This window comes from Poecilia reticulata, chromosome 6 (genome assembly GCF_904066995.2).
Source record: "Poecilia reticulata chromosome 6, P_reticulata-male-v2, whole genome shotgun sequence".
Classification (NCBI taxonomy): Eukaryota; Metazoa; Chordata; class Actinopteri; order Cyprinodontiformes; family Poeciliidae; genus Poecilia; species Poecilia reticulata.
In genome coordinates this window covers 31,005,380-31,028,079 of record NC_088835.1, presented here as the reverse complement: position 1 = coordinate 31,028,079, position 22,700 = coordinate 31,005,380, and the positions used below count along the sequence as shown (strand labels likewise).

The 22,700-nt window shown below is 40.4% G+C and overlaps 1 long non-coding RNA gene across 2 annotated transcripts; it reads left to right on the top strand.

Moving 5' to 3' along the window:
* The first annotated feature begins 932 nt into the window (after positions 1-932).
* On the top strand, positions 933-12,893 carry LOC145551874 (uncharacterized). Of its 2 annotated transcripts, none has more exons than XR_014087733.1 (3): positions 933-989; positions 1,590-1,691; positions 12,724-12,893. It is a non-coding gene; the product is annotated as an uncharacterized LOC145551874 (long non-coding RNA). The 2 variants fall into 2 exon arrangements; XR_014087732.1 differs by having other exon boundaries at positions 12,592-12,893.
* The last annotated feature ends 9,807 nt before the right edge of the window (positions 12,894-22,700 follow it).

Sequence of the window (22,700 nt, the reverse complement as noted above, 5' to 3'; positions counted from 1 at the left end):
CTTATGTTAGCTGAACAGATCAATATGCAATGTGTACCGTATCTGACATACATTAAAGATTTTATTTCACCTGAAAAGGCTTTTTACTAAACTGTAATCGTGTTAGCCACGCTAGCTTTTTACTAAACTGTAATCGTGTTAGCCACGCTAGCTTTTTACTAAACTGTAATCGTGTTAGCCACGCTAGCTTTTACTAAACTGTAATCGTGTTAGCCACGCTAGCTTTTTACTAAACTGTAATCGTGTTAGCCACGCTAGCACCGAGTACCGTTTATAAGGCCTAGGCACATTCGAACTATGAATGCCCAACTTACCCAGCCTTGCAAGAACAATAGGCATCAGTGATCTTGTCCACAGCTATATTTATGCTGAGGGTGTGAGAATCTGCTGTTTTCCTCATCAACTGGTAGCATTTTGCTGTGACGCGCACAATGTTGGAGGCATCGCGGCTAATACATCTTGATGTCGTCCAAAAAAGATGACATGAACTTGTTGGTTCCCTTGTCCATCGTCGTGGCTGATATTTTTTTAAAATCCAGCAGAAATGCTAAACTAATCGACTCAGAAATACTCTGCAGAGTCAGTTGAAATGAAAGACGCCATGTTTACACACAGAAGCTAAGCACCGCGAGGCTTTGTTTGTGAGACATGCAGCCACGTGGGACTTTAGAGGGCGTTTCTGGGCGGAGCTTGGTAAGGGTCATTGACTTGCAGCATTCAGTCCTCCTGGATGTAGTGACAGCAGATGTGCACCTAAAAATATCTCATTATTTTGGTTACTTTAGAATTTTTTTAATATTTTCATATAGAATGTTTCCTATTTGTTATTCTTTGTTTGCATTTTGGCATGTTATTTTTTTTCTGAATTTAGTGCTTCTTTGAGGTTGAGATGGGATAAGTAGCGGCGCAGCGGAACCTTTGTTTTGGGGATTTTGGTTCCGGTCGGACTTCCTGTTTCCCTCAGACGCAGGCTGGATGCTACTCTTCAGGTCAGTACACGATAAAAACACACCAAACTACTGTGTAAGATGTTTACCTCTCATTTGGTCAGCGGATGGCTGTGGTCCAGTTTCTGCTAATAAGTTTTATCAGGAGAGGTTTAGATTGGCAGGATCAACCCGTGTTGAAGTCTAGGTGATTAAAAGACTGTGATATCTTACCAAGTCCAGGTTTTAGGGGTTTATTTTGCTTTTGTTTGATTAATATTCAGTGTTTGTTGCTTGGTGACACGTAAAGTAGCTTAGAGCCTGAGAATAAAGTGAGTCTGTCCGATGTTAAAGGTGGAGAAACTATTCTTTGTTCATGAAATGTGGGAATTCAGAGCTTAAAGTTGGAACGATGCCATGTTAAATTCTATATATTTTTTGTGAGTTTTGTAATTCTATTTTTGATCGTTATTAAGTTAAATTCAGAGTATATTTTTATGTTTAGACCACTTAATATGCAGCCGAATGCAGTAAAGCTTTAAAAACAGTTGATTTGTCATGTTTAATACATTATGTCTTGGTTGTCGTCTAAGTGAAGGATGTGAAAAGGTAATGTGCTCACGTTAATAATTTCTTGTGAGTATACTCACTTCCCTGCAACAGGACAAAACCTCCAGCAGAACCAGAACCCGGCTCAGTACCAGCAGCCATCTGCGAAGACGGAGCAGAGACACAAACAGAAAACTGATCTCCAGCTGTCACCAGGTGAGAGGCGGGTTCCACCTGGACCAGCAGCCATGCCCCACACACCTCAGGTAGCCAGAGAGCACTTAGCCTAACAGTCATGGTTTTAACCGTGGGGTAAACCAGGAGTGACCAAACATGCATATGGACAACATGCAAACTCCATGCAGGAACATGCTACTCTTTGAACTCTTTGTTCCTGAACTCATGTCCGCTGCACCATGTCAGTCTAAATGTCAGATGAAGGAATTAAAAACAAACTTTCTAGAAGTATTTCAATTTGTTTATTCATCTTCTTCCAGCTGAACTCAAAAGCTGGAGGAACAACAAAGAGTTGAGCATGATAAGAAAGGTCATTCTAGGTTTCCAGAAAGAATAGCTCTGAACAGCCGATACGGCTCTACACCAACGGTTCTATAGAGATGTGTGCTTCATTTTTATTATCCCTCACAGCAAAAACCAAATCCATCATCCGCCCGTCCCTGCTCGGCTTTAAGCACCACCTGGTCGTGGAGCACGGCGATTAAATCTCTCCTGTTATTGGTTTTTCTCTCTCCTTGCTGCAAGTCTCATTTAGTGTTTAACTTCTCTGTCTGGCAGCTACAAAACACTCATTTAGCGCTCTGGGTTGTTGTTACTGCCATGTGTCAGAAGAGGAAAGAGCAGAACGATGCACCAGTCATTACTCTCCACTTTTAATAGGGACATTTCCTTCCATCTGACTCTGGCATCCCAACATATCTATTTCCTCTGAGGTATTCTGCAGGTTTTTATGTTTCTGTCTCCTGGCTCTGTGAGGATAACTTAAAAGATTTTGATTCATAGAAGTGTTGCTGTGGAAACAAAAGGGTGTAGGAAACCATATAAAACTGCAAACTGTGAAAACTGAAACCATCTGCTTGGATTTTCCTAAATGTGGTTGAAGCAAAGGATTTCCATTCTGGAATTCCAGAGCTTTATGCTAAATTATGGTTACCCAAATAAAAAAGGAGGAATGTGTAGCACTATTTAAAGTGTAAAAGGACTGGATGGAAGAAATCAGAAGACTAGAATTCGTCTACTGGAGCTGTTGTCAGTAATCAATAAAACCAATGCAAAAGAACTGCTTTCAATACCATGTATTTTTAAAAGAAAATTAAAGTGAACAGCACAAGACAAACATACATAGAACCCCAAATTAAATATACACAGTACTGCAGTAGATCTTTCATTAAGTTGTGCACAACTGGTTTAAATTTCCCCACTGGTCAGCACAGTGTCTGACCTACACACATTCAAAAAGTCCATGGTTGAATTGTCCAGATATTTGAGATGACAATGTCCTAGCGCAAGTCGTTTCAGATGAAGAGATGAATAGTGGATTGTGTGTCCGAATGGTGAGATGGAGGGGGAAATGATACAGACCAGCCTCCTACCAGACCAGTATGGAGTGATTCTCAAGTTCTCCTGGCCCCAGCCAGTTTTCAGAAGCTCGCCATCCTTTAACCCTACAAAGGGATCACCTGGCCTGTATTAAAATAAACAGGACCAGTAAATTTCCAACCTGCTAGTTAACTAGACTCTTTTCAGTTATACATAGAGATAAATGCAATAGATCTAATCTGTCAGACCAAATAACGTAATATTTATCTCATTTTCTTAAACATGTTAAATTTAAGACATTAGATCATACAACAATTAGCATTGGCTACCACCAACATGCTAAAACAACAAAACAACATTGTGTCCACTACTCACCAATTCCATTAACAGTAGAGAGCATGGCAGCTTCAGGGCTCCAAACTCACTGGATCTTTTCAGATCTACATGATTTTTATATTGTAAGGTTAAAAAAAGTGCATAACAAACAAAGAGGTAACCGATTGTTTGGAAACACCAACCTGTAGCTCCTTTGTCTCCAGCTCTCCCCCTCACACCTGACTGGGGAAAGCTGGAGCAAGCCTAAATAATTACATCAGGTGTGTCAATTGGCTGCATGCACTGTGTGACTGACTGTCACTCTTAACCAATGGGGCAGCAAGGCGGGACTAAGGGCAGTTTTTTCACCCCGGGTTACAGCCTCCCCCCCTTAAATCATGCACGTCCCGTGACATGTAAACATTAAACAATGTGAACATTGCTGGAAGTGGTGGGTGTCAAAACTAAAGCATCAGACAAACTGTGCAATAAAGTTTGAACAACTGAAATAAGCGGATTGCCTAAAGTAGTATATTGAAGCCGTTTAGGCGCCACTCTGTGACGTGTTGAGCGTCTTGGAGAGATGTCATTAATTTGATTTATGCCATCAAGGTTTGGGGATCTGTTCAAAGAAATTTCAGAATCAGGAACAGTTTCACCAACTGGGCTGCCTGGATCAGGTAGGTCTTCAGGATGAGGTGGAACTTGTTCTGCAGAAACATCAAGTTGCTCTTCGACACTAGATTCTGGTTCAATTGATTCCACTTCAACAACTGACTTCAAACTCTCAGAATCTGAAAGAACTTCAACAGGTTGTTTTTCCACTGGAGAAACTGTTGGAACAACAGAGTTTTCTACATCATCAGGGAGTGACAACTGTCTGAGTGGTTTCTCCATTTTGAATTCTACTGGAGGTGGAATTAGATAGAATGGAATCTCTTCTTGCTCACAGTTCTCACCTTCTGCAGAGTCCTCTGAAGATTCTTGCCATTTCTTGGTGTGTTGACGTGTCTGGGGTTTTGTGACTGGAACTGTCTCAGTTGGTCTTTCAACATCTGTCATGGGGAGAAAACCACATGGAAGAAGAAGGTCTCTGTGTAAAGTGCGTAGTGGGCCATCTTTGCACTCTGGTTTCACTGTATAAACTGGGAGATCTCCAGCACACTTCACCACTACAAATACATCTTGCTCCCATTTATCACAGAGTTTGTGTTTACCTCTGAGTCTCACATTCCGCACAAGTACTCTGTCTCCAACTTCCAGCTTGGATGGTAGAACCCGCCGATCGAACCGAGTCTTGTTTCTTTTAGCACTTCTGGCAGAGTTCTTTGATGCTATCTGATAACTCTCTTTCAACCGTGACTTCAGGTTCTGTACATACTGCAAATGTGATGGACATTTCTCTTCACAGATAGGAAGACCAAAAGCAAGATCAATCGGGAGTCGAGGACAGCGTCCAAACATAAGTTCATAAGGACTATATCCTGTCACTTCATTTCTGGTACAATTGTACGCATGAACGAGAGGTTTAACATATTCTTTCCATTTTGACTTCTGTTTTGGTTCAAGAGTTCCCAACATTGCTAACAGTGTGCGATTAAACCTTTCTACAGGGTTTCCTCTGGGATGGTATGGTGTTGTATGACACTTTTTAATTCCTGTCATAGCACACAGCTCTTTTATCAATTTGGACTCAAAATCAGATCCTTGATCTGTATGTAGTCTTTCTGGAATTCCAAAATAGATAATGAAATTGTCCAAAAGACATTTGGCGACAGTTCTTGCCTTTTGATTCGGTGTTGGAATAGCAATGGCAAACTTGGTGAAATGATCTGTCAACACGAGAATGTCTTTGGTATTGCTGGTATCAGGCTCAAGACTGAGAAAATCCATACAAATAAGCTCCAATGGACGTGAAGTCCGAATGTTAACTAGTGGAGCAGCTCTCTCGGTCAGAGTCTTTCGACGAACACAACGTCCACATGCTTTTATTTTCTGCTCCACATACATAGCCATTCTAGGCCAATAGAATCTAGCTCTAACAAGATCCAGGGTTCGCTCTATTCCCGGGTGGCCCATGTCATTGTGAAGACTATGAAGAACGGATTCACGGAGGTCTTCTGGAAGGACCAGTTGATATACATGTTGCTCATTTTCTTGCCGTTTCCTGTAAAGAATGCCATCAATCATCTCCAGTTTAGTACATTCTCTAAGGAGAAGATGAAGTTCTGGAAGTTCACTCCTGACTGTTGGGGGAATTTTTTCACCTGACTCCAACTGATGGATAACTTCCCTGACACTAAGATCAGCTCTCTGATGGTCTTTTAGGTCAGAATGAGACATTGCAGGAACAACAGGAAGTCCATGTGCCTCTTCAGAGTAGTCCACAGGAATTATATCTGCCCTGACTGAGAGCGATTCAACCAAAAGACTTTCAACTTGGGTCCGAACCAGACGACTTTGGCAGATTGCATCCATCACTTCAGGTGATATCTCATTGTTGCCGCTGTCTAAAAGATGTTGTTGAGCAAACTGAGAGACAAGTTCTTGATCTTTATGTGCAACCTCATCTATGACAGGACTTTCACAGGGACGACGAGAGAGTGCATCAGCATCCTGGTTGTGTTTCCCTGCTCGATACTGCAACTTAAAGGAGAAAGTAGAAAGTGCAGCCAGCCAACGATGACTGGTAGCATCCAGCTTAGCTGAGGTTAGGATGTAAGTAAGTGGATTATTATCAGTGACAACTGTAAAATCTGCTCCATACAAATAATCTTGAAACTTTTCTGTTACACTCCACTTCAGTGCTAAGAATTCAAGTTTATGAGCTGGATAACGACTTTCACTGGCTGACAAACCTCGACTAGCATAAGCCATTACCCTGAGCTTCCCCTCATGTTCCTGATACAGGGCAGCACCCAGTCCAGTGATGCTGGCATCTGTGTGAAGGATGTAAGGTAGTGCAGGATCAGCAAACCCCAGGACTGGTGCAGTAGTAAGTTTGTCAATCAGGGTATCAAAAGCCAGCTGACACTCAGGAGTCCACCTGGAACCAAAAGGTTGCTTTGGATCAAACTGTGGGCACTTAGAAGATCGTACTCTTGAGGGTTTATTAGTTGGGGGGTACCCACGGGTCAGATTGTTAAGAGGCTTGGCAATAGTGGCGTATCCTTTTATGAAACGTCTATAATAGCCAGTAAATCCCAGAAAGGATCTCAAGGTTTTCAAATTAGTAGGAATTGGCCAGGATTTCACTGTGGAAATCTTTTCTGGGTCTGTCTCAACACCTTTTTCTGAAACAATGTGACCCAAATATCTGACAGACGTTTGGAAAAATTTACATTTTTCCAGAGAAAGTTTTAATCCAAACTCTTTCAGACGATTTAGAACTCTCAGCAGACGGTTTTCATGTTCTTCAAGACTGTTTGAGAATATGATCAAGTCATCCAAAAAAACCAATACCTCTTTCAAATGCAGGTCACCCATACATTTCTCCATCAATCTTTGAAAGGTTGATGGTGCATTTGTAACCCCCTGAGGCATTCGGTTAAACTCCCAAAACCCAAGTGGAGTAACAAAAGCAGTCTTAGCTTTATCTGCTTCATTCATTTCAATCTGATAATAACCAGATTTCAGATCAAGCACTGAAAACCACTTTGATCCTCTGAGAGCTGTAAATGATTCTTCCAGGTTGGGCAAGGCATATGCATCTTTGACAGTTTGTAAATTAAGCTTACGGTAGTCAATGCACAGTCGAATGTCTCCATTTTTTTTCTTAACAACAACAATTGGAGATGAGAAAGGGGATTCAGATTCTCTGATAACACCAGCATCCAGAAGTTCACGTAAGTGTTTGCGAACAGCCTCTATATCTTGTGGGTGAATCGGTCTTGCTCGATGTTTGAAAGGAGTATTGTCATGAAGATTAATGTGATGCTTCACTTGCTTGGTACAACCAAAATCTAAATCATGATGGGCAAAAACTTCAGGTATGGCATTTAGCTTTGTTATGATTCTTTCCTTCCATTCTGATGGTATTGGAGACTCACCAAAATTGATTTTCAAAGATGCTGTTGATGTTTTCTCAGCTATATGGTTGGTCACATGGTGCTCTGAGATGATACCTGCATAGGTTTCCAGTTCAGCAATGATACTTAAAGCTGGTATGGAAATAACTTGCTTTGTTTCATTGGAAACAGCAACTGGAACCTTACTGAGTGAGTCAGCTTGAAGTGCAACCAGACAGCTACTGACAACCAGGCCACCCGGCAGGCCTGAAACCGGGTGCTGAACGACAGCACACTGACTGGCTGTAGAAGAAAGCTTGGCACGACCCTCGACCACCACTGTGCAACCAGCTGGAATAAGTACAGGGGTTTTGCTATGGAGAGTCACAACACCCAAATGATTGTCACAGTTTTGCTGATGCATTAACTGATGCAGAACTGTTTTAAACCCATATGAGGTAGGTTGGAATGTGGGACAATCACTGGAACAAAACATTTCATAGAGAATTTCAAGTGTATTCATGCCAATTAGTACTGAAGCTGGAAATCCAGGTCTCACATCAGGAACAACCAAAGCAAGGGTTTCAACTGTTAGTTCACTCCCAATAAAGTCTTTTGGAAAAGTTATTGGTATTTCAACATAACCCAAATATGGAACTTGTTGACCTGCAGCCCCTTCAACATGAAGTAGGTCATTTAATGAATGCACTGGTTGACCTGAGAGATGCTCATTGAAGAAAGAAACTGGAATGGTAGTGACTTGAGAGCCAGTATCTAAAAGACATTGAGAGCTATGCCCAGCAATGTTGACTTCTGCTGTACATCTGGATCCGATTAATCCTTTTGGTAAGTTAATTTTGGTTTTTGTCTGCATCTTTGCACACTTAACAGACTCTCTCTTTGTGGGACAAAGTTGGTCCAGCTCAGTTCCTGTTCGTCCCTCAACAGGAACTGGAACTAGTTTAAATGTGCTGAAGGAGAGGGATTTTGTCCCTGTCTCTTCTGTTTGTCATAAAATATTTTCCGCTTTGCACTGACCAATGCTGAATTGGGCTCATTATCACATTGAGGCTTAATATGGCCATCCTCCCCACAACGGAAACAAAACCCAGGTTTAGAGCTAGACATGCCGAATTTTACATCTTTAACAGTCTTTTTCACACTAGGCTTTGAAGTAACTTTTCCTGCAAAAGGTAGCTTAGTGCCCATTTGACCTGCTGTTAAAACAGTAAGCTGCTGCTGTATTGCAGCCATCTGTTGTGAAAGCTGTTTAGTCATGTTATTCAGAGCGACACACAGGTTAGTTTCCTGATCAGTATGTGCAAACTGAACCTGAGATGCAACCTTCTGTTTAGTGGTTCCCAAATGGTGCTTCATCCTCAAGGTCTTTGCTGCTTCCCTGTCCTCTTCAGTTCTAAGTAACAACAAAAGCTCAGCAAATGATGGTGGATAATTTTTTTTTTGTTTAAGTTGAAGTTCTGAGATTAGATTGTTGTCCCAACACCCTCTGCAGAATTGGGTCAACAGTCGTGCATCCATGTCCTTCTCCAAAACACCTCCTCTCTTTACTGCATGCTGTAACACAACTTGCAGACGCTGCAAATAGGCAGATGGATTTTCTCCACTGTCCTGATAGGTGTCCATGAATTTAACATACAACTCCTCTCCATCTTGAACAGTTCCATAAGCTGAATCAAGTTGTTCCATGTATACTTTTGGTAACGTGTCAGGACTCAAATGTTTCACTATATCACAGGCAGGTGGAAGTAGACTGTCACGAATTAGTCTGGTACATTGCAACTGTGACATAGAGGGATCTTGAAGAGCTAATTCAACACTTGAACGCCACGTGTCATAGTCTGTCTCATGACTTGGCCTGGGGACTTTTCCAGAGAATGCTCTCAGTCTATGGGACGTGTGCATATGCAGAGAGCTGTCCCCACTCCTAACAACATGCTCCACAACGTACCGTTGCACCTCAGGAGGATTAAGATCACCAGCGGAAATGGGTGTAGACCGCTTCTCCTGACCTGGCACTTCAGCTCTGTTGGAGACAGCAGAACTGGATTGGAGAGGAACTGACTGCGAGAGGGATGACAGAGGAAAAGGGAGTTGAGTTGTGGCATGAGCTGATGGCTGCTGCCCTCCATCTTCATCTGCAAGTTGTTCCTCTTTTGCCTTCTCTTGCACCACAGGACAGAACTCTGCAATAGACTGCTGTATCTGGGACATCACTTCTGTGAGAACTTGAGTGTAATTTTTTCCGGACATTTTGGCAATTTCTTGTAAATCGTCCAAATACTTGTTTGTCTTTAAACCACCAACCTTTGAGGCATAAATCTCAGATAAACTTTCAATATGAAATTTATCACCCACACTTGATGTAAATGTATATGGTAATATTGGAGATAAGCGTGCTAAAGACAATCCAGAATCAAATTCAACAACGAACATTTGATCAAATTCTGATTCACACGAATCGATGGTAGTTCTCTGCTTAATATCACCATACTGTTCAAGAAAATCAATAAGTTCATCAGTGGGGTTCTCCAAGATTCCATCAATCAATACTGTATTAGGGATTTTTAGACCAAGAGTTTCAAAAATCTCCATAATGGAAATTGAATTGGTGAGTAGGAACCAAGACTTATTTGTGCAACTTTACTCAAACCGGTTTCTATTAATTACTGATCAAACAGCTCCTGGCTAGCTCGCCAATAATGTAGCACTATTTAAAGTGTAAAAGGACTGGATGGAAGAAATCAGAAGACTAGAATTCGTCTACTGGAGCTGTTGTCAGTAATCAATAAAACCAATGCAAAAGAACTGCTTTCAATACCATGTATTTTTAAAAGAAAATTAAAGTGAACAGCACAAGACAAACATACATAGAACCCCAAATTAAATATACACAGTACTGCAGTAGATCTTTCATTAAGTTGTGCACAACTGGTTTAAATTTCCCCACTGGTCAGCACAGTGTCTGACCTACACACATTCAAAAAGTCCATGGTTGAATTGTCCAGATATTTGAGATGACAATGTCCTAGCGCAAGTCGTTTCAGATGAAGAGATGAATAGTGGATTGTGTGTCCGAATGGTGAGATGGAGGGGGAAATGATACAGACCAGCCTCCTACCAGACCAGTATGGAGTGATTCTCAAGTTCTCCTGGCCCCAGCCAGTTTTCAGAAGCTCGCCATCCTTTAACCCTACAAAGGGATCACCTGGCCTGTATTAAAATAAACAGGACCAGTAAATTTCCAACCTGCTAGTTAACTAGACTCTTTTCAGTTATACATAGAGATAAATGCAATAGATCTAATCTGTCAGACCAAATAACGTAATATTTATCTCATTTTCTTAAACATGTTAAATTTAAGACATTAGATCATACAACAATTAGCATTGGCTACCACCAACATGCTAAAACAACAAAACAACATTGTGTCCACTACTCACCAATTCCATTAACAGTAGAGAGCATGGCAGCTTCAGGGCTCCAAACTCACTGGATCTTTTCAGATCTACATGATTTTTATATTGTAAGGTTAAAAAAAGTGCATAACAAACAAAGAGGTAACCGATTGTTTGGAAACACCAACCTGTAGCTCCTTTGTCTCCAGCTCTCCCCCTCACACCTGACTGGGGAAAGCTGGAGCAAGCCTAAATAATTACATCAGGTGTGTCAATTGGCTGCATGCACTGTGTGACTGACTGTCACTCTTAACCAATGGGGCAGCAAGGCGGGACTAAGGGCAGTTTTTTCACCCCGGGTTACAAATGCAATAATTAATTATTGGAAGGCAAAGAGGTCACTGTGTTTTAACATCTAAATATCTTTTTAAATGTTTCCATAAAACTTTATCTATTCCTTATTATGCCAGATCAGTTTCCCTCTGATATCAGAGTTAAAGTCAAGAATATGGAGGCATGATTTTATCTTATAATAAACTTGATGGATTATTACTGAGTACTTTTGGACAGGGATGGAAACGTCTACCCAACTGCCAACAATGCTTCTGTGTGCAATCTTTAGAAATAAACTGGGCAGTGGTGGTTCTAATTCAGTTACCAGGGTTGGCCAGACGTTTTTCCATGAGGGATCAGAACAAAATAATGGAAACAGGAAAATATTTCATCGTTTTAGTCCATTAAGTGACCCAAAGAGTCACTCTGGCTCTGGATGCAGCAGATAAAACTTTTGATCCTGTCTCAGAATGGCTGAAGCTAAAAGAGCAGCACTTTCATTTTTAGATAATTGTTCAAATAAAACTGTCAAGGTAAAAAAATTAAATGGGTCCAAGGAAACAAAAATATTTCAAAATGGTATAAATTCTTTTGAGTAACTCAACTATTATTCAGAGTTACAAATATTCAAAAGTTGTGCTTATGAAGCAGAGTTACAAAATTATACACTTAATTTTCCATTTCGTTGGGAACTAAACCTGCACATTTAGTGTTCAGTTTGATGAATTTACTGATGCAGCTTCAGTCTGTGATGCAGTTCATATTTCATTTCACAATCCAAGTCGGTCAGCAGGGTGATGCTAACATGAAGATGTTTTTTATTTCTTAAAATAGACCCAGAAACTTTAATTTTACTTTGATTTCTCAAGATTCTTCTTTCTTTTTGCTCCAAGGCCATTTATGTGCAAAAGCACCAATTAAATCTTACAATAAGATATTACTTTTCTTACAAACATGACGTGAAATACTGTTTGGCTTTTAGTTAAATTGGACTTGTTTATGTGTAATTATCAATAAATATCAGCCGTTTATAGAGTATAATCAGACGTAATCTGGTCCACATCATATTTTAGGCAGGTTTGTTTGAGCAGCAGCTTAAACATGTTGATGTTAGAAAACTGCTGACATGATTATCAAATTACATTTTCAAATATCAAATTATCAAATGTTCACCAAAGGGATGCTGTTAATAAAAGGTTTGTTTTTTTTATTTTAAAAAATAAATTAAATTATTTATTTGCATTTTTATATGTTTTTAATATTGTATAAAATAATCTTAAGGGATTAAATAAAATATCTGCAGAATTTTATTTAAATTTTTTATACAATTGATTAATCATCTGAATAATTAATAGAATAATAATATTGTGAACTTAAATGTTGGGTTTTTATTATCTGCAGGCTGAAAAATAACTAATTAATCTTTTTAATGAATTACTGACTTCTCAGTAAAATCCTAATTTATTGGTTATGTCTGTTTTTCTGCAGATGAATCCTGATAAGCTTATTGATCTCTTTTCCACTGACATGATTGAATATTTGGGCTCATAATGAATTGCTGTGAAATTTGGTTCCAGAAGATAAATCCTGATTAAATTTGTGATCCTTTAACTTCTTCAGTCTGACTGGGATAAACTGATGGAGAGCTCTTCTACCCACGACTAGAAATATTGAGTTAAATGCTGCGATGTGTCACAACAGCCACATGGGAGCAGTGATGCCTGTCAACTTCTTTTCAAAAGTTGACTTTTGATAAACGAGAATCAGAATGGAGGAAAGAGGAAATCAGAATAAACGACAGTTTTCTTTAGCAGCCATTTTGTCTGCATTGTTATTGTAGTAACATGAAATTAAAACTGGAAGAATCCAAACCTGCCTCTTTCCCAGCCAAAGCTGCTTTACGTGTGTCTAACACGTTTTAGTTTAAGGTCCTAATAACTATAAAGCCGAAGTGCATGCTGGGTCGTTTCCCTGCACACAGCAGTCATCAGCATTCATGTCAGGAAATCACAAGGCTGGGAATGTCTCACACTATCGCAGCTCAGAAAGGAAAGGACAGGTTTCTTTCTGGGTTTAATTCTGTCTCAAGCAAGTATAAAGAAAGAGGAGAGAGGCGGCTGTGACCCTGACACTGATTGCTACAGAGAATCAAAGTGTACAAGCTGCTGAGGAGATAACGGCGACGGAAAAGATGGATTAAAACAAACATGGACCCAGGAAAGAGACACGGGGGAATTTAGGAAAACGCATCCAGCCGGTTTTGTTACGGCAGACTGAGATGTGGTTCTGTCACCGCCGAGCTGGGCCGCTGGTTCTGCTGGCCCACCGGCGCTTACAGCCCCCTCAGGCCTGATGGTCCATGTTTTACTGCCACATTCTGCACAGCTCCGGCTTTAGGGTGAGGCCGGGACAATCAGCTCCCTCATAAAGGAGCCGCGCCTCCCTTTATACGCCATGTGTTGCATATCGAAGCCATTAGCAGGATAATTACATTTCCTTATCCTTCATTTATACTCATTTAAGTTTTAATTGCATATTTGAACGAAAGCTTTACAATATAATTAATTTCTGAATTATCTATAGACTTTGACGTCAGAAAGTTTCCTTCATAACTTTATAGTTTTTTTTTTATCCAAGACAAAAAACTAGAAACTTGAAATGTTTAGGGATTTTCTTGGGGTCAAATAATTACAAATGCAGAATTGTGAAGATAATGCAATGTAATCAAATATCTGATAGATTAGAAATATTTACCTTTAAAAGTTCCATGTTATACTTTAATACCAAGATTTAAGGATATCAGATTTAAAAAAACCTAAATTATTTAAAATGCTTCTTAAAAAGTTGTCAGCATTGATTATATATAAAGATGTATACATTTTAAAATCGTTTAATGCATTTCTTATTCTATGGTGTTATTTTGTAGTTTTTAATTTTTGCCATCGACCTTCCAGTCGGACTGGAGGCTGAAATTCGCCTCCAGGTTGTGACATTTCTTGTCTTCAGGATTATTTTACTCATCCACATTGTTTGTATTTAATGTCATTTTGCCTCTCAGTCCTTCCTCAGTGTTTCAGTTGCAGCTGACAGTCATTGTGCATTTAAAAGTATTATTATTATATATTATTATTTTACCTTTCATGTAACCAAGAAAAGCCTTATTTAGTTTAAAAATCCTTTAACAATAGAGTCCTGTGGCGGAAACATTTTCCTGACAGAAAAACCAACACAAACATTCAAACTGGCAGATAAATAAGAATCGGGCGATGATGTGATTCTCCCTGCATCCTGTCTGTGGTCGAGTCCTTCACAACCGCAAATAATGACAATTTACATCCATTAGCGACTCCGTTACTGCAGTGGGGCCCTCGGCATGTTTAATACTCTGCTGCTGCGAACACTGGAGCTGTGCTGACCTTTTAAACTCCTCATAAACATCTTTATAGGGTTAATGGCTTCACCAGGCTTGTGGAGCTGCTTGACTTTGCTGCCACCATCACCCTGAAGAACCGCCTGCATCAGGGATGTTCTGCAGAATCTAACATGGATTCTAAATATCCTCCGTAAAAACATTTAAGTTATGAATCTTTAGCATAACTTATCCATTTTTAGCAAATGTGTACTTTAATTACTGCATGGAAATATCTAAACACATTTTTTGTCTCATTAGAATCAGACGTTTTTGACTTTAAATTTAAAATACTGAACTTTTATTATTATGTCTGTGATTTTTGTTTTTACCACCAAAAATATCCCATTTAGTCAGAAACCTTTTAGCTAATCATATTCCTCCTCTGATCATGTGACACCAGGTTGCTGTATGTTTGCTACTTTTTCTGTTTCATATTGTTCCTTGTGTCGAAGAACGCTTTGGGCAGCGGGCGCTACTTCTGCAAAGTAGGCCATCAAACAAAGGAAGTTTTAAAAAAGGGTGTAGTTATTCATCCCTCTTTTAGAGAAAAGAAAACTCAAACTCACATGACTGCAGATGGACGTCGAGAACTGACACAGTTCTGCTTCTGTCTCCCACTAAATAAATGAATGTTTTCAAGAAGGTGAGCTGTAATGTTTCAGCTGCTTCAGGGTGACATCATCAGTCACCCAAAGTCGAACAGAAAACCACGAACACCATTAATAAAGATAAGAAGGAGCCAGTGGAGCATCTGACAGCATCGTTCATGTTGACACTTGGAGTGAAAACATCGTGTCACATTTTTCTGACTCGTCACAAACAGAATCCACTGAAGAGATCGATAAAAACTGAACTTTATAAATATCTGTTTTCCCTTTGAAGAAATAAAACTCAAAAGATTAGGATTTATTTGATTCTTCTTGAAATTATAGCATGTCTGTCTGTCTGTCTGTCCCAGAAGCCATAGAGCTGTTGAAGAACTTTTATTTAAAAAGTTCAGTTCCTCAGAGCTTTGTAAGAACTACTTTGAACTTCTGTGACATTTTGTTAAAGCCTCAAACTTCAGAGTGTTTTATTGGGATTTTATGTCAGACTTGAATAATTGGAGTGGGAGGAAAATGATACATAGTTTTTCCAATTAAAAAAAATACTTTTACACTCAGTTTGACTGGTAAACCTGTTTACAATTTAATGTCAGTGTATACATTAGCCTTCTAATTTGAGAGAGCATCCATGAACCTGGAGCTGTAATTGTAGTTATTTTTAGCCACCTGGACTTGAGAGCTGCATACAAATAAATGCCTTCAACTAAAATAAGAAAAGTTGAAAGAAAACCACTTTCCTTCCACTCTGCCATTACGCACTGCTTTCACATTATCCCCCCCAAAAAACAAAAAAAATCTCAATAAAATGCAATATTTAGTGGGGTGGAGCGTAGCATAGCATAGCTTAGCATAGCTTAGCATAGCTTAGCATAGCTTAGCCTAGCAGGCGACCTACGAATGAAGGCTAGTAGTCCTTGAGGAAGCCTCCAGGGTTCGATTCCTGCCTCGTTACTGTGACTGAATATCACTTGAGCCACAACAATTCTCATTAAAATAAACTATATTAATATTTAGCACCTTTGAATTATTTATGCATCCTGACTTTATCTTTTTACCCTAATCAACATGATGGCTTTCCAACCAAATGCTACTGTTGTGACCTTTCATTGTTTCCGAGAACCCAAACGCTGATTTATGTTTATTGGAAGGAAACAGGAACAAAATCAAAACATGAAGGAAACAGCAGGAGGCGCCAGAGACGCTTTGGAAACCTGACGTGACGCCAGAACCACCAAACAGAACTGCAGCAGGATCAGGCGAGGACCGACTGAAACAGAGAGGCTTCAGTGATGATGGGGAGGATGATTACTGTAACTGTAACTCACTGCAGCCGAGTAGAGACATGAACTCAGGTAGAGGGAAAAATAACTGCATGAGAAATAATATGATAAACCAAATACATGCCTGGGGAATCAGTTTTATTTGGGTTTTGTTCAAATTAATAATCCAGTTCAAGTATAAGCTGATGCTGTCCTCTGTATCATTAATTATCTTAAGTATTCAGTTCACATTAGATCAGTTTAAAAGCTCCTCTGAGGAAACTATTGATCTCAGCTTAACGTTGGATTTAAAGCTCATTTTCTGAGGGGAATCTGCTCATCAGCTGATTCTTTAGAAGCTGAAGGTCCTGGAGTCGGAATGAAACTTTTGCTTTTAGTTATATTAGTCAGTGTTGGGATGAACCGGTCATTAAATGTTGGTGTTTCTTCATGAATGCGGTCAAGCAGAGCGTCAGGGAGGCTGCATGTGGTCTGTTATTTCTGCTCAGACAGGAACTGGAAATGATTTATTTTCAGTTTCTCAGCTGGATTTTCAGTTTTTGTTTCCCGTTTTATTTCTCGGTTTGTTCTGAAGTTCTGTTTGATTTTCACACCTGCAGTGCATCCTGCTAGTCATCATCGTTAAACCACCAGGGTTTCTTCTGGCAACTGCAAAAAATATGTTTTTGTTCCTGTTAGGTCTGAGTTTGTTCTTAATGAATAAAAGATTTAATCATCTCATGCCAGAGTGCATAAATATGTTCACATCCTCTCACTTTTATAAAACTCCAAAAGAGTTTTCAAAAGTTGTTTGTTTTTAATGTTCCTGTTAGGAGGAGCAGTTTAAATATGCACAGCCCTGCATGGATTTATCCACATATTTACCTCCAGAACTGTGACAGGGAGTTAGCAGCATCATCAATCTTTATCTTGTAGAACCAGATAATTAGACATTAAGGACTTTAATAGGAAAGCTGTCAGTTTCAGTTCCTTTTTGTTCTGGTTACAGCAGCTCATTTTCTCTGTTCCCTCTGTCTCTTTCTCACTAAACGTTTAGTTATGAGAAAATGGGCTTCTGATGAGATCCACATTTACCACTGAAGCATGAAGGAAATGTTGCTCCTGGTATTTAATAAATAATCATTTTTTAGGATTTGACTGTATTTTCTGCAAGTATCATTATTGAAAACTTTAATTTGACCACATTTTTCTAGTAATAGTTTTACATTTTTTGGTCCGTCCATCCGTCCGTCCGTCCGTCCGTCCATCCATCCATTCATTCATTCATTCATTCATTCTTCCGCTTATCCGGGGTCGGGTCGCGGGGGCAGCAGCTTCAGAAGGGAGGCCCAGACTTCCCTCTCCCCAGCCACTTCTTCCAGCTCCTCCGGGGGAACCCCAAGGCGTTCCCAGGCCATAGAGAGACATCGTCCCTCCAGGTGTCCTGGGTCTCCCCTCCTCCCGGTGGGACCTGAACTCCTCACCAGGGAGGCGTCCAGGAGGCATCCTGACCAGATGCCCGAGCCTCAGCTGGCTCCTCTCGACGTGGAGGAGCAGCGGCTCTACTCTGAGTCCCTCCCGGATGACCGAGCTTCTCTCTCTAAGGGAGAGCCCAGCCACCCTGCGGAGGAGGAAACCCATTTCGGCCGCTTGTACCCGTGATCTCGTTCTTTCGGTCATGACCCAAAGCTCATGACCATAGATGAGGGTGGGAACGTAGATCGACCGGTAAATCGAGAGCTTCGCTTTTTGGCTCAGCTCTCTCTTCACCACGACAGACCGGTACAGCGCCCGCTTCACGGCAGACGCTGCCCCAATCCGCCTGTCGATCTCCCGCTCCCTTCTTCCCTCATTCGTGAACAAGATCCCCAGATACTTAAACTCCTCCACTTGAGGCAGGAGATTTTTTGGTGCATATCTCAGTAAATGCATTTAGAAGTTATCATGCAAACATAAATGTAAATCTGTGCTTTTACTGATTAATATGACGCAGCTCTGCAGCCTGATGGTAAAATTATACCATGAAGTTTCCTGCTCCCAAAGACAGAATTACACATTTCAAAACTTCCCCTGGTCTCCCTGAAACAGCGACCCAGCAGTAACGGGTCGAACCCCGAACCGCTTGAGCCACCGCCGCCTTCATCACACCCAGAGCTGAAAACGGAGCCATAAATCAGGCGAGTTGGACGTCTGATTAGGATGCAGCCCAGCAATGAGGCCAGGATGACGATACGTTAAACCAAAGGTGTCCAACTCTCTCCAGTTCTCCAGAGGCCAGGCAATGAGCCAGTCCTTTGATTCGTGTGGTTTGATGCAGGTGAGGTCTGACTTTGGAAACATTATAACTTGTTACGGCTACCAGGCTCCTCACTGCACTGAAGAACAAACCATCAAAAACCTCCCAGGATCTCTGGACAAGCTTGAAACCGCCAGGACGCATTCAGTCACACAAATTAGGAGCAACCTGTCGGCCTCTCCAAGGACCGTTCATATTCTCTATATTTTTACTTTTATGTTGCTTCTGCTTGCCTTTTATTTTGACCCCCTGCTTTATTTGAACAAACTTATTTTGTATCGCAGCAAAAAGTTGTCAATGAAAAAACCAAAATCCACTTTCTAACTGCCTAAACTTCAGTTCTCCACTGATATACGATCCACTTAATCCCCAGTTTAGCCCCTGACATAAATACAGCGTTTCTGTTAATATGCTTGTTTTTTTTTTTTACTCCTGGTTTTATGGCTGCTTGATGAATGAGATCCATTAACCCGACCCAGAGACTGATTGTGCTGTCACTGGACGGGACACACAGCCAAACTCAAGACAGACGGTGAAGAATAGCAACTCTGTTTTCTGCCTGTCGTTCTGCTGCTGCACTAATGGCGTCTATTTAGAAACCGATGGAGTAAAATCCTGATTGATTCTAATCATCCGCAGCAGCTTTGAACTAAACATTTATTCCATTTATTGAGGTATTTTAAGGTTTTACTTAAGCAGCTCAGTTTGGTGTTGCATCTGAATGAATGTGTTCGTACAGGAGGAGTAAAATCAACCCGATCTGCTGGACGTGGCCGAGCGGCTCTGTGTCGGTCATGAGAACCGGGTCGGGTCAAGCCGCCTTCTGCTCATGCTGTTGACTTTTCTGTTGTGCAGAAAAGGTTAACAGATTCCAGGAGAAAACCTCGTTTCCAGCTGCTGCATTCGTTAAAGGGGCGGAGTCACAGCACACTCAGGTAACTTTTACTTTTATTTGTAAAACTGTATATATGTACACCATAACTTAAAGTCCAAACATGGATGCATGAAGATTCATTCATCTTTAAATAATAAAAAACTATTTTTAAATTCAAATCTTCCAATATGAAGAGTTTTTGTCTCAGATCAGTTACATTTATTCCTTCTTTTAAATGGAAAAGCAGGAGAAATGGAGCTGTGGAGAATAGAAAAGAGGACATGAGCCTGATTGATGGACAAAGCATTGAGTTGGTGTCTGGCTGAAGCGTTTTCTGCTTCATGTCTGGATGTTCACTCTGTCAGGATCAGGGAAATGTGCTGAGCTCATTTGGCAAATAGACGTAGTTGCTAATGATGTGTGTAATCCGCTGATCTCTGTGTTGACATTGCTGATGACAGTGAAAGACGGAGTCTGAAGGTAATTAGTGAGTGTGGTTATGCAGGTCATCACTGGTGTTTTCATATTTCCTCCCAGGACTGAGCCGTGGGTCAGCGTTCAGAGTCTGGACCTCTTTCAGATTCACAGCTGCAGTCCAGACAGCCCTCATGAACAGAAAGAAATACAATATTTATACAAAACAGGCCACGATGCACGACTTTAAACTCTTCTACTCGGGTCAAAAGTTTAGCATATCGCAATATCTTTGTGGATTTTTGGTCCACTCCTGACAGAACCGGTGGAACCGGGCCTAAAACAGAACCAGCTAGGATGAACCAGCTAGGATGAATTCAAGCTAAAGGCTGGAAGCTGAGGACTTCATTACTGAGATTCTGCCTGGTAATTAAAATGTGAAGATTTCTTTTGCCATCTTAAATTTCTCGTGTGTCACATTAAATTTTCACAGATTTAAATCGTAATAAATTCCCTCCAGTCTTCAGACGATGTTTGGGTTTCAGAACATTTGGAGCTTCGCTGCAGATCCAGTGAATGTGGAAAAAACTGAGAAGTTTTGGGGTGAAAACCTGGGAATCAGCAGTTTGGCATCAAGTTAGTTGACATCATTTTAAAATGAAATCTGTCAGAACAGATAGAGGAGCGTAATGGTGACGACCCTTTGAGTTCCTGGGGACAGGAAAACTTAATCCAAGCAGCTAATCCAGCTAATCCAGAGCTGATATCAGGTGATTCTTCTGTCAGGAGCACAGAGGGAAAGTGTCCTGCCGTCTCCTGGTCCTAACAGAGTCATTGTAGTTACAGAAGGTGATTAGTGCTGCCCGGCGGTTCTTCCCTGTGATCCAATGACTGACTTTCACATCCTCCTCATCGTTCCCACTCAGACCGTCACAGACGGGCAGACGGATGAGATGAGATGAGGCGTGAAGAAGCCTTGTTAATGTTGCAGAGATGGTTATCGTGTTTGGTTTTCCATCAGCAGAGGTTTAACGATCGTTCTGATGGATGTTATCTGATAACATCCTGCCTCCTCTAAACTCTGGTTTATATTGAGCTCAGATTCATTTACTCAAATCAACACTTTCAGCCTCTTGCTCCAGGGTCTGGCTGGAGACCTTGGCATGACTTGATCTGTAATCGGGACGTAAAGCAGCACAGGATGAAGACAAACCTGAGCTCTATTATTTATGGCAAAACTTTTCTGATGAATTATTTTCTAATGTAATGTTTCTGACTTGATTGAAGAAGAAACGTCTTTAGAGAATGAGATGATTCTGATAGGACTGAAATAATTAATCATGATTAATCGATTATTGAAATGATTGTCAAATAATTTTCTGTCCAACAGTTCAGGACAGTTTTATGCCTCTGAATGCTCCAACTTTGGTAAATATGATGGAGACTGTAGGTTGTTTTATTTGTTGCACAATACAGACCAAAAGTCTGGACACACCTTTTCATTAAAAGAGTTTTCTTCATTTTCATGACTATTCACACTGAAGGCATCAAAACTATGAATTAACACGTGTGGAATTATATACGTAACAAAAATGTGTGAAACAACTGAAAATATGTCTTATATTCTAGGTTCTTCCACCTTTTGCTTTGCTTTCTCTTGATGAGAATGCAAAGAGTGAATGAATGAAAAGGTGAGTCCAAACTTTTGGTCTGTAGTTTACAACAGTGCTAAAACTATTGGACTTACTGAGATTTTGTTAATAAAAAACATTATTTCTCTATATGTAATTAGTTTCCAAAGAAAATAGTTTTTTTCTCTCAGTTTTATCAGTGCCACTGTAATAATACGTCCATCTAAATTCTCCTCAAATGTTCCTGCATCTAAACGCTGCAGCGCCTGAGCAGCTCCAGTCTGCTGATCATTAAGAAATCGATTCCCTCGGTTGTGTCTGATCTCTCTCACACTTCCGTTTGCTCTGCTGTGCTTCAGGTGCCAGTTGTCCGTGTCGCCGTAATGCACTCGCCTCCGTAATAACAGCTGCGGCTGCTCTGCGTCTGGGTCAAAAGGTCAGGAGATGGGAATCCTGCTCTCACTGCTGTTCTTCATCCTCTGCTGATGTGAAACATTCATCATCTGTGTCTCCTAATCTCTTCCTCCAACACATTTTATTCAGCTTTAATAAATATCTGCTGTGGATAAATAGTGTTTTGCAGCTTTAAGTGCTTTTGTGTGTCGGATCAAAGTCGGTCCCAGAACAAAAACATGTTTTGTGACAACTGGTCTTTTCACATTTCCTGAAGGAAGAAGCCGCAATGTCAGGATCATTATTGGAAACAGTTTATTGAACGGATGCCGACTAAATGTTTTAGTCACTTTAACGGTTTTTATTGCTACAAGAAGAACAAACCAATTCACTGAATGAGAATATTTCACTAAGGGAAACATATTTAGATGAATTACACACAGTGATGTTTTCCTTTTGCTGCTGAACCTTCGTTTTATCCCAGCAGATCTTAGACTCTAGAAAACGTCTCACTGTTTTAGTTCAACTAAATAAGGTTCACTTAGCGCCACAAATGTTCCATGACTTTTTGACAAAAGACAGCTTGTAATTTGTGATAAATCAGCTACTAAAATAATTGTGTTATTATTAAATAATCTGTATTTCTTTTTATTTTTCAAGGTTTTCAAATAATGAAAATCTAACGTTTGTGAAAATGAGAATAAACACATTTT